General features: G+C 40.6%; 1 protein-coding gene across 1 annotated transcript in view; it reads right to left on the bottom strand.

The window, feature by feature from the left end:
* GRID2 (glutamate ionotropic receptor delta type subunit 2) overlaps positions 1 to 16631 on the bottom strand; it is a 1378694-nt gene that overhangs the window by 640947 nt on the left and 721116 nt on the right. The gene's annotated exons all lie outside the window — the stretch shown is intronic.

A 16631-nucleotide genomic window follows, 5' to 3' on the forward strand; every position in this document is an offset into this window, starting at 1 on the left:
CCCCCCAACCCTGCCAAGTGTCTGCACACAGCCATAGATTTATAAGTGAAAATAGTAATACATCACAACTGTGGGAAATGAATTTCCATTGGATCGTGAAATAATGGTGATCTTCAAAAGACTATCAATTTCTTGGGAATGATCAAGCTTTCCAGAACTGTTACTAAAAGTAGACTGAAATCAGAAGTCACTTACAATACACACAGTGAGGAAAAACCCTTTCTAAATACCAATGGTATTACATATACAGTATTAAATGCTTTCCTAGTTTGTGTTTGATTTACAGATGAAAACGTTCTGCACGTTTCTCCAGCTGTGCTCCCTTAGCAGATTGTGATACACAGCAATCTGTCTGAGAGCAGCTGTTAGTTCACATGTAGTTGTATTTGCATCAGACTAAAACAGCAGCTTGCAGCATGAATAAAACATGTTTCCTCTGCCCTATCCTGGCAATAAGATTCATTGAGCTGATTTAGTACTATAAGGGGAATAAGTTTGGTTTTGTTTTTAAATACATTTCTAGCTAATTCATTTCTTGTTTTAAAAATATTTCTTCATCAAATATTTTAAGGTGGTAACAAATCCTAATACTCATTTTGCAATGTATAAGAATATCCCTTTTAAATCCAAGTTTAACTGTAAATAACATTACTTCAGGGGACAAGAATGCAGTTTTGTAAAGTGGCCAACTGTATTGTATTTGGAAATCCCACATCCATCCATTCAACTAGACAAATAAGTGTACAACTACCTGATATTTATTATTCTATGCAGAAATGTGGAATTGGCATATGTAAAGCAGGAGCTACTTAATCCTTTGAAAATTTTAGTGTGGCTGTTCAATTTTTCTTTGAATCACACCCAAATAAGGAGTATTAATTTGGGAGCTCAAAGTCAATTATCACAGCTAAATATTTATGAAGAAGTATTCACGTTGACTATTTGGGTCTGGTGTCCTAGAATGCATAGTGCATGGATGCTCAAACATCATGATGTTTCAATTCTAAGAAAAGCCCCAGTAGAACTTTGAGGGTTACTTTTAATTGCTGCTTACATGCACACCTTTAACAATTAAAAACACCCACCTAAAAATTAATTTATGTTTCATTTCATAGCAGAGAGTTTGGGTGCAACTCCGTGGGCACATCTGCATGTGAAATTAGTGCAGCTGAATAAATTCCAGTGCATCTTATTCCAGAATGTAATGCTCTCGGAAGCAGTGTTTACACATGTGCCTGGGACCACAGCACTTTGAGGTGGGGCAGCACAGCTCCAGTGGCAGGAGACCTGAGGGGTCAGCCTGCCAGCCCAGGGCTACTCTGCTCTGGATCAATGTGCTGCAGAGGGGTTGGCTGGGGCATGAGGGTGCTACAGTGTGGGGCTAGCCAGCAGGCAGTCCCCTGCCAGTGTAGCACCCTCATGCACCACCCATGCCTGGTCACCATTTACATCTACATTGCAATTCACTAAATAACTTTGCTGTAGGATAGTCCTTGCATCAGGCTGCAAGTACAGTGGAGTTAATTAGTTTTCTCCAGCCTAATAGATGGTGATTCTTTACTGCAGAGTTAATTAGTCAACTTCACAGTAAAGTGCACGAGTATATGCACCCCCCCCCCCCCCCCCCCCACATGTCTGTTAATAAAGGCAGAATTTCAGTTTGCTGTGTTCTATCAATTCAGTCTAAAATTTTCCAAGTCCTTAGACCTTCTTAAGTATCAGCTCATATATTCTTCTTAACTATCACCTAACGTACAGACCTTCTTCCCTCATGTTGAACCTGGATCCCAGTCTCCATTGTTTCACTGCTTGTCCTCTGTAAGAACTAAGTTCTGCATTCCACAACCTCACTCTGATCTAAGAATATGGACTTTCTCTTGTTTTGGTGGGAAGTTTTTACTATATCATGACTTACTAGTAAATAGATGGGCACTTTAACAGACCTTAGAACTCTCCTTTTGATCTTTTTTTTTTTTTTTAAGTGTTTAAATTGAGTAAGTTTAATATACCTAACTCCTCACTATAGCTTCATGAAGGCAACATAGTTGTTGTGACCAGGACAACATTTGAATTTTGACAATTCAAAGAAAAACAAATTATTCTTATTAGTCTAACAATATATGCACTACTTACAAAAAAAAGCAGGAAAGCCATAGTTAAAATAAAAGTGATTCTACCTTTAAATTCCTAAGGGAGGGTGGGGGATGATGTAGGATATTTCATATCTGACCGGCATCTTGAGTAATAACCAGCACCAAAGCACCAAAGATTAAAAAAGTCACTGTAGTTGAAAATGCTTCAGTCAACTTTCAACCAAACAGAAAGATCTATCCTTCTCCATGTGAAATAATTCATGAATTTATCTGATTTCATTGGTCCTTATGGGATGTTCCTTTTTTTTTTTTTTTAATCTTCACTGTGCCTCTACACTTGCTGTACAGCTGATGAGATTGTATCTCTTTGCCAGCAATAGATTTACCAGTCTTTAGAAAGGCTTCTAGATAGCTTCCACAGATATGGTGCACTAGCTTTTGTTATTCATCTGCTGCAGCTAAACTTTCAGATCAATTCCAAAGCCACATTGATAAGTAAACAAGATATGACAGCAGCTTGATTTCTAGAGGCTCAGTTCTGTTCCCCTTTACTTACAGACAGTGGTACTTTTTCCCCCAAGGAAAATGACAGGGCTATACATAGGACAAGGGATCACTCAACTTGAATAAGCACAGCAGAATAAAAGACTTGCACTAATTTACTTTTGTCCACATTCTCCCTGCAAAGCTATAAATATTGTATAACAGAGGTGCTCAACCTCCAGCCCACAGGCCAGATCCATCCCACAGAGCCATGTTATCTGGACAGCAGGGTTCTTCACAGGTCCAGAAATTTAGTGATGGGGGAATGGTGGCATCACTCCCCCATGAGTCAAATTTCCAGATCCATGAGGAGCTCGAGGCCCTACAGATCAGCCACAGAGGTCTAATCCCAGTGCGGGGGAACTGGGACAGGGTGGCGCTAGATCCCAATCCCACGGCACAGGGTAGTAGTGAATGACACTGGGCTCCTGGGACCCAGTGCCAACACACGAGGCAGGAAGAGGGGGGTGTTGGGCCCCAGAGGCTGATCCTGGCTTGCAGGGCTTGATCCAGCCTCTGGCCCAGCTCTGTGCCAGTCATCTGGCCTACAGAGCCAAAAGGTTGAGCATTATTGCTATACATATATATTTGCGTATATGTATTGATTTGATTTTCCCATACCTACTTTCTCTCCCTTCCATATTTCTGAATTGATGCCACATTAGTAGAATACCCTTGGAAATGCATTATATCTGGTTATGGAAAATGTATACATATTTATTTACTCCCCTACTGACTATCTCTTTCTTTTTTTCCCCTTTGGGCAATTAAGAATGCCCAAAAATTAAAAAAAAAAAAAAAAAAAGACATCTCAAAATAAACAAGCACTGCTCAGTTCAAACCTTCCTTTGTCCCTGCTAACAGTGTTTGATGAGAAGGTCACACTGCAGCTGAATAGAGTTGCAATCAGATAATACCACCTCAAGTTTTACATTCCACTGTGAGTATTGACATTACCTCTGAGCAGCAATGGTCCTACCTTTTTGTAGCCAAAAGGTAGCACTAAAGAAAAAAATAAAACCAAAAACCACCAACAAAATTATCCTTCTCTATAAAAGAGTAAGTTATCAATGCAAACATGGTTACAATACCTTAAAGGAATCATAGCTTACAGTCAAGAAGGAAAAAAAAACCCCATATTGATGCATTTACTCAATCTGCGATGGAGAGAAGACAGGGAAGGGTGAAGTAGGCTATTGCTTACTAAAGTTTATGCGAGAAATGTAGAAAGCCATCTACAGTGCAAAGGAGGAGTACATGTTTAAAACCATTACTTCCACTTTTCACTCAGGTTTTCTAATGCATGCCAGAGCAATAAGTGTTTCAAATGACATGCACTTTATTTTTATAAAATCCCTTCAAACTAATGTGCTACCCACCAAAGGTTCCATACCTAAATGAAAAGGTATTAACATTAAAACTTGAGGGCAATCTTGGCCAGAACCTGATTTCCTGGTGCCTTTTCTTTAGGAAATGGTTTGATTTTTAAACAGGATCCAAGCCTAATTTTGGCTTAAACAAACCAACAAATGGAAGAAATCCTGGAGCTCAACATATGGGGCTTTTGGTTTTCAAAAACTGAAAACTCACAAGAATTGCTTGCAATATTTTACAGCTGCAGTGTTTCTAACAGTGACTGAACACCAATTCTAATTTGAATATAATCTGTACATGAACACTATGTTTTTCCCTTATCTGTAAAGTTTACTTTTTTGTTTTGTTTTACCACATCTACATCTTAGGCTCTCACTAAGATCCACCATAACTCCCCAACTCTAATGGCTGGAGTTGACTATTCAGTTACATAGCTTATGCAGGGACCATCTCCTACACATATTTCCCAGATGTTTCAGACTGACCAAGCTGTACCCAGTATAAATTTGCAAGGAATAAAGTTAAGTATAAAACAGTGGATAAAGATGAGATACATATTTTTCCTCACAAATATGCAGAATGTTTTGTTGAAACATTAAAGAACAACAATATGAATTTGAAAATTATAGTAAAATCCATTCTCTCTCCAAAAACTAATTTAGTAAAGTTCCCAGAACTGCCCGTTTGACAATTGAATGATGTGTGAAAAAAATCAGGCATTAATGTGGTGCTAAAATAATCCTGCATCTGCACAATGAATGAATTGCTTGGCAATCAGCCATATGTTACATTTTCTTTCAATTTCCATGTAACAATATTCATAATATCCCAGTTTGCCTTTTCCTCCTCCCCCCCTTCCTTTATTAGCTCATAAACTCTCAAAATCCATCTTCTAGCTGATCTCAATAGTTTAATACTAATTTTTGCTTTTTGATTGATTATACAGAATGATGGGTCTTAGCAAGATTGAAAATATACAAACAGGGACACATTTTAATACTAATAAAAGAAGATAAACACCTAAATTTCACGTAATATCACAAGGTTATATATGTATCACTGCATTTTTATTATTAAATGAATGATATTCTCATGAATAGTACATTGCAATAAATGGGAGTAATTGATTTTTGTTGTTTGTGGACTCTAAGTTAGCTCATATATCTTTAATACGTTTATGCTAGTTATGTAAAGAGATTACAGTAATTCTTAACAGAAGTTATATACTGTAACTTTTCTTTTCTCAGTTAAGGCATAATATAAGAACCAAAAATGGTACTAACTTTATAGCTGGTTGCTATCCAGCTTTAATTTGCACATGTATCAGGGTCTTCTGGCCTCAGGGGTATGCTGTGCCCAGTATGAAACCCCTGATCCCTGGGGATTATGACAGTTGCGATCCCCCAGGCCCAGGGGTTTCACGTACCATAGAGCCTTGGGGAACATAACTGCCTTGATCCCCAGGGCCTGGGTGTTTCACACATTCCTGAGCCATAGGGATTGTGGCAGCCATGATCCCCTGGGCCAAGGGGTTTCATGGACCCTGCTACCCCAGGAGACTTCAGCTACCATAATCCCACAGCTCCAGGGGGCTCCCAGTTATGGGAGCTTGGTTCTTGCTGGTGCCAGGGGAGCCCAGGATCAGACTCCCCCTGCACACACAACAAGGCACGGTGGGATCCAATGCACAATCCATACAATCTTGCCTCCTGCCATGCCATTAGATCCCATTGCACCATGGTTGACTCCACCATGAACCTGTAATTTTGTCCCCCAGTTTTTCACACATTTTTACATTACTACAACCATGGTGTTCAGAGCAAAACAGTCCCTTGTTAACAATTCCTATAGATCAGGCGTTGGCAGCCTACAGTCTCCAGGCTGGACCTGGCTTCTGGCAGCAATTTGGCAGTTGGGGGTTCTGCAGTGATTCAGCCTGTAGGTGACTTCACTTGCTTGCATGTGTAGGTGTGGTGGCCAGGTTGGAAGCACCAGCCCTCCATGAAGAGAGAAGAGTTATTTCAGTCTGCCACTCCTAAAGGTTGCCAGCCCTGCTATTGATGACAAGGATGATGATTTAGTATCATTGCCATTGTTCCTACCTCATGTACAGGTTTAGCCTAGATAGATTTTAAAGCCCTTTACATGAAAGGTAAATAATATGATATCCATTTTCCAACTGGAAACCTGAAACACAGGCTTTGAGCACATGTTCTATTTTCTGTACTACAAATGCCCTTGAAGTGCTACAAAAAATGAATGCTGCAATATTCAGGGCATCTCCAGAACCACAAAAAGTCCCCTTTTGAAACAGGACCTTCTTTATAGCACTAATTTTGTAGTGCCACATGTATCCCATTACATGTAGCATTACAGGTGATCCTTTAGCAAGAGGCTAAATCTATTTCTGATAGAACTCACAAACTTTAACAGAGAATAATTTCTAAAAAACAGCATTTAATTAAGTGACTATTTTTTATTTAAAAACTTTAAACACTTTGGGCAATTTGACAATATAGGTAACAGGATGCAGTTTGAAATGAGGTCTAATGTTTCCTTTAAAGAAAATGCCATAGAATGTTTTTAAAGAAGTGACTGGGAAAAAAGATGTTATGTGAATTCAGAATATTATCATTGTTGTTGCTGCTGCTTTTGCCACAGAACTGAACTCTGAAAATAACTTTGTTTAGAAATAAGATAAGAATAAAATTTGGAGCCTGTAATAAAAATGTAATATGGGAACATGGTTATCTGTTCATGAACCTACCACTGTTTAATGAAAATCTCTCAAGACTTGTTACTTGAGAGTTCACTTCTCCTCTGCCTTTGGCTAACATAAGATCCACTAACAACTTAATATCCAATATATCCTCATTCTGGGAGACTGCAAGAATATGGACTTAGTGGTCTAATAGGTATTTTCTACTGCCAAATACATTATGATCCTAAATACTATTATCCTATGATTTGATGCCCAAACTGAAACAGCTAAATTGACCTAATATGCAATATTTAAAAAAAGACATTATTTCTGTCAGCTCAATAACCTGTGTATTATGGAGAACTTACATGAAACAACACTTATAGACTACTGGGTGAGACATCTACTAATTAGAAAAAATATATTTCAAAACAGATTTGATGGTACAGCTTATGATCTTTTTCAGCTCCGATGACTATTTGAATAACTATGGATTCCCTCAAAATGATGTACATACTTGTCTCATAAAACAGAGTAGTCATTAACATAAATAACATTCACATAGAAAATGTTATACTTAAGTAATATTTAATAGGGTTGTGCAAAGCTTCGGATTGCGATTCAGATTTGGAGATGACTCAGGCAATTTGGATTATAACAAATGTATACATTCTCCATGTATAGAATCTAGTTATCGGGGGTGGGGAATGGGCAGGTCATTTTATAATCAGACGTATCTTCTATTCAAGTAAATACAGTACATTCTTCTATTAGTCAAAATAAAAGAGTTGCAAATGTACCTGAATTTAACCCATTTACTTGATTACAATGTGTGTTGCTGTATAGTGGTGGCATGACTGGGAGAGTAATTTGAAAACTGCCCTGGGTGTCAACCTGGGGGAGGAGGGAACGAATGGCTGCTGCCAGCAGCAACATGTTCACATTCACATTTGCAATCATGAACCAGAAGTCACCTGTTCCACTTTGCCCCAGGTGCCTGACTGCAGCCCTACTCTGCTGCTGCATAGCATATCCATATTATATATTACTAACATGTAAAACCAATAAATATTTGGTTACATTTCCACATACACAATATGCTCACCTTCACCACTGAAAATAACTGTATGAATAATGGATGCTACTACTGTATTGATGCTATATTATCTTTAATAAATATTTTGAGAAACTCCTTTTGTTCAAATGACCAGCAATAACAGAGTGTGCATTATTGTCATATTCACTCATTATATTTGCATTAATGTATTATTTATGAATGAAAAATACAGAACAATGAAGAATATGTCTTAAAGAACCCATCACAGCTTTTACATGGGATTCTGGGCAAACAAGTATTCCATACTGAGAAAAGATTTCAGAAGATTTAGTTAATGATGAACAGATGGCCTTTTAACATGGACACGTTTGTAAAAAGCTTATAATCTCTTTAATAGCAAGTCTTGGCTCATTAAGTGAAAAAGTTTCTTAATATACTGTGGTCCCCTCTACATGTGCATGTAAAAGTGCAATGGGATCTAATGGCATGGCAAGAGGCAAGATCGTGTGGATTGTACATTATATCCCATTGTGCCTTGTGTGTGGAGGGAGAGTCTGATCCTGGGCTCCCCTGGCACCAGCAAGAACCAAGCTGCCATGACTGGGAGCCCCCCAGGACTGTGGGATTATGGTAGCTGAAGTCTCCCAGGCTCAGGAGTGCATGAAACCCCTGGGCTCAGTGGATCATGGCTGCCACGATCCCTATGGCTCAGGAATGTGTAAAACCCCTGGGCCATGGGGACTGAGGCAGTTAGGATCCCTAGGGCTCCATGGTATGTGAAACCCCTGGGCCTGAGGGATCACAACTGTCATAATCCCCAGGGCTCAGGGGTTTCATACTGGGCACAGTGTACCCGTGAGGCTGGAAGACCCTGCTACATGTGCAAATTAAAGCTTTATAGCAACCAGCTATGAAGTTAGAACATATTTTTTAGGTCTATCTTTATAGCTGATTGGACCTTTTTATCATGTGATAAGTACGTTGCAAGTGTAGCTGGTTTTAAGATAACTGCGCAGTTAACCAGTTAGTTGAACAAAAACTGTAACGTGTAGAGAGGGCCTTAGTCTTCATCTATATCAGGGGTTCTTGATTCCTGGGCTGTGGCTTGGTGCTGGGTCACAGAGGGTTGGCTGCCAGTCCACAGCACAGTTGGCTGCCAGACAGGAAGTGGCTGCAGACCAGCAAACCGTGGTTCCCCAGAGCCAGGCGGAGAGGCTGCAGTTCCTTCTGTGGGGCCCGCAGCAGAGCAGGATTTGGCCCAACCCACCCCTCCGCCCGGGGGGTGGAGGTTTCCTTACCTGTCTTTCGGCTGGAAATTCTGGCCGTGGTCGGCTGTAATTGCTGGGCTGTGGCCACTTCTGGGCTGCGGTTTACTGGGCCGCAGCATAAAAACTTTGGGAGCCCCTAATCTGTATTACTGTTTAAGCAACCTCAAGATACCATTTTCCACAATGGTTTCAGGTAACAAAGTATTCCTGGCTGATGCTTCTCATGATGAGACATAATAGGACATAAATTATTTATTGTTCCAACAGTTATTGAAAACCATTTTCTCATCTCTAATGGAAAGAGGTGAACTCTCAGTATCTAATCTGTCTCCTGTCACTTCTCATCTAAACCAATGACCTTCCCTAAATCACTATTATTCAGTGTTTATCTCCTCTACAGTAGAGTTCTGTCTTCCAAATAATTTCTTTGAGCAGAGGAAGTTAGTATTTTTAATCTATTTCTTAAAAATTGTTTAACATATTTTCATTTTGTTTTGAATTACTATTGAATTCTGCATCTCTTAATGTCATTTGGTTTCCAAATTATTCCATTGAAGCTGTTTCTATCACACAAGCATTATGTTTATATATTTTAGCTAAATATGTAAAAAAAATTATTCAATAACAAGTTTTAAATCTTCTAGATCTTATTTTCAGTTTCCTTGATAAAATTAACTCTGCTAATCCAATAAATATCCATGTCCTAAAATACTATTTCTGCATGATAAGAAAAACTATAATAAAAGTTGTTTAATAAACTGATTTCTAGAATATTTTTACAGGTATTTATTTACAGTGATATTTGGTACATGCACCAGTGGACTGTCAATACTTTCATATTTTCTATATGTTCTTTTGTTATTGGTGGTTAAGAGCATTAAGACAAGCCAAGAACAATATATGGAAGTATTTATTTAGTTTGCTGGGTTTTTGGTTGTAGCCATGTCAGTGGAAGGACATAGGTAGGCAAGTCCTTTGAGTAGATGTGATATCTTTTATTAGACCAACTGAATAGTTGGAAAAAAGTGCTTGGCAAGCTTTTTTGGCGCAGTCACCCTTCTTCAGGCATAGGGAGTCTCTGCTGTTCTGAGACTGCAAGAAATGATGCTGTAATGCTCCAAGCATCATTTCTTGAAGTCTCAGGACAGCAAAGACTCCCTATGCCTGAAGAAGGGTGATTGTGCCCAAAAGCTAGTCAAGAACTTTTTTCCAACTACTCAGTTGGTTTAATAAAAGAGACCTCTATTTAGTTTAGCTTTTAGTTCAGCAAATATATCAGTTACCTTAGGTATTAATTACATGGCATGCAATGTTACATGTGGGAGTGAAGCTCTACTAATGTTCTACAGAAACAGTGTCATTAAGTTAATGAATTAACATAAGGATAGACACCTTCAAGTCAGCTGGCCCTGACGGTTTACACCCCAGGGTACTCAAGGAGCTGGCTAGCATCACAGCTCAGCCCCTGGCATGGATCTTCGAGAACTCCTGGTGCCCTGGTGAAGTGCCTGAAGATTGGAAGAAGGCCAATGTGGTGCCCATCTTCAAGGAAGGGAGGAAAGTGGATCCGGGAAACTACAGGCCCATCAGCCTGACCTCTATCCCAGGTAAGGTCTTAGGAAAAAATCAAAGAGGCCATTCTCAACAGACTGTCTGATGGCAACATCCTGAGGGATAGCCAGCGGGTTTGTTGCGGGTAGGTCTTGCTTGACCAATCTCATTTCCTTTTATGACCAGGTGACCTATCACCTGGACAAGGGACAGGGGGATTGATGTTGTAAATCTTGACTTCAAAAAAGCCGTCAATCTGGTATCCCATGATCACCTCTTGGCAAAACTGGCCAACTGCAGCCTCGGGTCCACCATTATCTGCTGGCTAGGGAATTGGATCCATGGTCAGACCTAGAGGGTGGTGGTTGATGGAAGTCAATCATCATGGTGCCCTGTGACCAGTAGGGTTCCTCAAGTCTCTGTCCTTGGGCCTATATTTTTCAACATCTTCATTAATGATGTGGACATTGGAGTCAGAAGCAGACTGGCCAAGTTTGCTGATGATACCAAACTTTTGGGTAAAGCATCCACACCTGAGGACAGGAGGGTGATCCAGGCTGAGCTTGACAGGCTCAGGAAATGGGTGGATGAGAACATGATGAAGTTTAACAGCAAAAAATGCAAGGTTCTCCACCTTGAGAGGAAAAACCTGCAGCAATCTTATAAGCTCGGCAGTGCTATGCTGGCTAGCACTATGGATAAAAGGGACTTGGGGGTCATGACTGACCACAAGATCAACATGAGCCTTCAATGTGATGCTGCAGCTAGTAAAGCGACCAAAATTCTAGTTTGCATCCATAGATGCTTCTCAAGCAAATCCCAGGATGTCATTCTCCCGTTATTCTCGGCCTTAGTGAGGCCGCAGCTGGAGTACTGCATCCAGTTTTGGGCCCCACAATTCAAAAAGGACGTGGAGAAGCTTGAGAGAGTCCAGAGAAGAGCCACATGCATGATCAGAGGTCAGGAAAACAAACCTTATGACAACAGGCTGAAAGCTATGGGACTTTTCAGCCTGGAAATACTTCATGCAGGCTCAGGGGTGATATGATGGCCACCTATAAGTTTATCAGGGTGTTCACCAGGACCTGAGGGAACAGTTGTTCACCAGAGCCCCACAAGGGATGACAAGGTCAAACAGTTATAAACTCCTGCAAGACCATTTCAGGCTGGTCATAAGGAAGAATTTCTTTACTGTGTGAGTTCCCAAGGTCTGGAACAGCCTGCCATCAAAGGTGGTTCAAGCACCTACTCTGAACGCCTTCAAAAGAAAATTGGATGTTTATCTTGCTGGGATCCTGTGACCCCAGCTGACTTCTTACCCCTGGGGCAGGACTCGATGATCTTCTGAGGTCCCTTCCAGCCCTAATGTCTATGAAATCTATGAATTCTAATATGATACTAGAATTACTTCATACTTTCTATACAGTACTTAAGAATCAGTTGAACACATGCTTCATACTACCAGTCAAGCAAGTCAACAGCAATAAAGGAACAGCAATAAAGGTGTGCAGTTCTGCCCAGTTAGGCCTCTGGCTTTTAAGGCTTTGCTATGCATTTCAACTGTAAACCCTGTATATTATACAATGCAGGGGCTTTATCTTCTTGAACGTTTAGAAATGGCTTCTTTAATCAAATATTTAAATAAACACATGCATAATAAAAATAAATAATGATACTATTAACAATGTTTCCTCCAGTTTCCACTGGGCAATGCCTTTTGGCTCAGTTTTATAGTGCTCAGTGGGCACATCTACACAAAATGCTGACTACGCAGTAGCTGAAAAATACTGTGCAGTAGCACGTCACAGCACAGACAGTGCTAATACGCCACTGCCAGTATTATTAGGCTACTGTGCAGTAGCGTCACCTAATGTAGCAAAACCCCCAGTTTTTCTTCTTTTTTTTTTAATTTTAAAATGCATTCCCTTCCCTTCCCCAACCGTTTGTAACTTTTTCTATCCCTCTCTATTCCGTATAGATAAGTATAAGAGAGCCAAGACATAGGATAAGATTCAGCATTTTATTTTGGTAGCAAGTTCTATTTGTTTTGTTTTTTCTCCTTCTTTATACTGTATAATTATTATGTTTATATTGATTTTTACTGTTCTATATTACTGTTTTACTGGTACTATATGATTTAGGCCTACATATGTAAATTAGCATAAGTTATGTCAAGTTTCCATTTTGTTTGTTAAGTCTCCATTTGTTCCCATGCCCTGTTGTGTAACCCATGACTCATACCTACCCCTCCTAAGTAACTTGGTTCCTGATTGAATGGGGATGAATGAGGGTGCTTGAGAGACAATGGCTGTAGGTCTACAAATAGCTCCCTCTGAATGTCCGAACCATCAAAAGCAATACTTGGACCAACGGCCCAGCCATTGGAACCACCCTCAGCATTCAAGAAACAAAAGATAAGGCACCCCACCACTGTGCCAAGGCTGCACATACTCAGTAAGAACACCTGGAACCCTCTGGAACAGAACTGATGTTGCCTGGACAGGCCCTCCCCATAGGAGATCATAGGTAGTCTGTCCCATAAAAAGGGGTAGTGAAGACTGCCTCCTGGGGATGCCCTATCCATCTGGACCAGCACCACACCACACCACCTATCTACCCAGAGGCCCTGCCAGCAACCCCCTCTAGATAATACCTACTGGACAAAGTCCCCTTTCCAGCCTTGATAGGTAGCTATCACCCCCACCTTCTCTTCAACCAAGGACTTGGACTCTGTTTCTCTTCCCTACCTGGACTCCAACACTTCCACTATCTTTCTCCTGCTGCCATTGTGTGTGTGTGTGTGTACCAATAACTTCATAGGGCTGTGTAGTGTGTTGTCTGTTTAATAAACCTGTTATTTTGAAACCCCAAGTTGGGTATTTATCTATTTCCTGACTGTTTCCTCCATGCCACCACTTATCTGCCCCCTGATCTCCCAGCTGTCTGCCTCAGTTTCCTGCCCGAAGCTCCCAGCTGTCTGCCTCTCTCTCTTTCCTGGCTGTCTCCTCCTTGCCACTGACCTTTTTCCCTTGTACCAGTGACCTTGAGTAACCCTGGGGCCACTTGACCTTAAGTAACCCCAAGCCTCAGTTCCTCATCCCAGCTTCTCTCTAGTCTACCGGTTCTAATCCTGGTTCCAGCAACTTTCACTCCTTTCACTTCCTCTCTCACCTTAACCTTCCCCCAGGTATCCCAAGTACCCCAAACACACACATACATACCGTACTATCCAAGTTACGAGCTCACCTGTGTGTATGTTTAGGTGGGTGGTATGTGTGTGAACTGGTAAATATATATGTCATTGTATGCGTGATATATGAATTAGTGATCTGTGTATGTGTACAGAGTGTGTGGGTATTGACAACTGATTGTTGTCTAATTTTTGGTGTGTGTAGTGTGTATGTACTTGAATTGGTAATAGGTATGCACATGCTTAGGCTGGTTTGGATGTGTATATGCTGGAGTTGGCAGTGTGTGTGTGTATGCACCTAATTGATTATTAAGTGTGCGCATGTGCAATTGTACACCACACCCTCCTGTCCAACAGTGTGATATTGAGATCCTGAGTGTTGGCCTACCCCACAGGGCAACATTAAAAGACATTTGCTACACAGTAACTCTGGTTACTATGCATTTATTTAGTACTTGGTAACAAACAAGTACTAAAGAAATGTGCAGTAACAACTGTACAATAGTGTCTCGTAGATAAGCCCAGTGTTATCATTATGAACTAATTATACTCTCATGGGGTGGGGGGGGCAACAGAGAGGGAAACAGGATAGAATATATGTATGGAGCATATATCTGGAGTAATTTATAAATTATATTATAAAAGGTCAATTAATCCTCTCTACCACTTTGGAAGACAAACAATAATCCCTAAAGTGCCTCTACAAAACCGTCATTTAGCAAATCTTACATAAACTATTTGTTGGTTAACAATGGAAGAAATATTGTACCAAACGGTATATAATTTTTCATAAAGATATTTGTAATTATTCTAAATCCATCTGTATGTACTGGTCTTACATTTAGTATGCTTGAGATGGAGGGAGAAAGAGGGATAAAGGTTCTTCTACACAAATAGAAGTCAGTTTATTTTAAGAGCTATATTGGCATTTTTCCCCTCTAAACAGCACAAGGCAAAAGGAAAAATATACACAATAAAACAAGTTACCCATAGCAAGAGATGATGATACATAAATATTCACATGTAAACAATGTCTTCCCCTGTAGCCTTCAGAGACTAGCAATGCCATTCATTTTCTTGTCCCCTGGCATCATGCTAGAACTGCTTCCCTTATTTAGAGTAGGCAAATGAGCCTTAGGACTATTCATCATACTCTCAGTAGAATCTCCTTTCCTATTATGTATGCACTCCATTCTGTAATAAATGTACCATGGGCAAGCCTGGGGCTCTAGGTAAAAGGGCTGCCCTGATTGTTTGATCTCAGAAATGATCAGCAAGCTTCACTGCAAATATAGGTTTTGGGAAGACTTCCATAGCATTGCTCAGTAAACTGCTGACTCTGTGTGAAGCACAATACAGTAAGTTAAGTACAGTCGTCTAGTAGAATAGCTTCATTTTCCTCATCTATTGATTAATTATAGGGAGGACGGAAGGAAACATCTGCTTCTATGTCCCTCTGTACAGTCTCATTTCACATAGCAAAAAAGTAAAGCTTGATTGCTTTCTCCTTTCCATGAAAGAATATTAAAAAAAAAAAAATCTCCAAGCATGACAGCTACTACCATGCTGCAGATTAACCAAACTGTACAAACATTTTAATAGGAAGATTATTTTTCTGAATTGAGGCAATGATTATGCAGCATTAGCTATGGAAAGCATGGTGTGTATATAATCAAATTCTTTTTATTTTCAAAGGAATTTAAGCCATTACAATCTGTGCGATTCATACAACTCCTTTGTCAGATGAATTCCTATATTCATCTACCTTCCACATAATGAATAGATGAACATTCAATTCCTCTCCATCTCCAAATCTGAAGCTGCTGGAGGAATTACAGAATATAAGCAGCACACTGCTCCTGCCTTTCCAGTCCATTTTCACTGCCGGGGAATTAAAACTAGAAATCTTCATGGTCTTTCAGGCTAGGTAAAGGCATTTGGGGAGTTTAGGGGGAGGCTGCATCACATTAGAAATGGCCACTTGATCTTAGTTCACCCAGGACCTTACACTTAGATCCCTAGGTAGGTCAATCTAATTATGAACTGTACAGAAGTACAGGAAGTTCAGTCTGATTTAAGTTAACTGTACCTGTGAGGTAGTCTAACTTTAGATAGAGTCCAGTGAGACCAATCTAATGGAACATCTGTACAATTACCAGAAAATCCAGCCACTGGACCCAGCCCAGGCTGAGTTATTTTAAAACCCTCCCACCCTGACACCAGGATATTTTTAGCCCCCCAGCCCCAAATCAACAACCTCCCTCCCACCCCATGGACCAGCCAGCCCCCACCACCAACCCACTAGTCCCCCAGGGACAGGAAGACAGCCCTCCATTTTGCCAACTTACTCACAGAGCCACCAACCCCCAATTCACCCACCCCTCCCCAACCCTGCCTTACTTCAGTCAGGCTCCTGGGATTGCTTAAAATAAGTACAACTGACCCTGGGAGCAGTTTGTGGGATCAGGAGCTGTTTGGTGGCATTGGGAAGGGGGGTTTCAGGGGGCTGGCAGGATCATAGAGCATCTCTGATCCTGCTATCCCCTCTTCCTGCCCAAACCCTCCCTGTGGACTGCCTCTATGGACTCTGATAGCCTTCCTGAACCCTATGATCTCCTCCTCATACACCCCACTTGCCCCCTCAAATCTCCCAACTTCACACTAGCTAGTGGTGTGTGAAGCTGTCCCTATTTGATTTGGATTCAGATGCAGCCTGACTCAGTGATTCGATTCATTTATTTGGATCACTGTCCCTGATTTGATTTGGCCGAATCTGAATCTGAAGATTTGATGCCGATTCAGAGAATCAGTGATTCAGACATAGACACAGCTTTAAATGTTTTTTCCACATACT

This window comes from Alligator sinensis, unplaced genomic scaffold, assembly GCF_000455745.1.
Source record: "Alligator sinensis unplaced genomic scaffold, ASM45574v1 scaffold194_1, whole genome shotgun sequence".
Lineage (NCBI taxonomy): Eukaryota > Metazoa > Chordata > Crocodylia > Alligatoridae > Alligator > Alligator sinensis.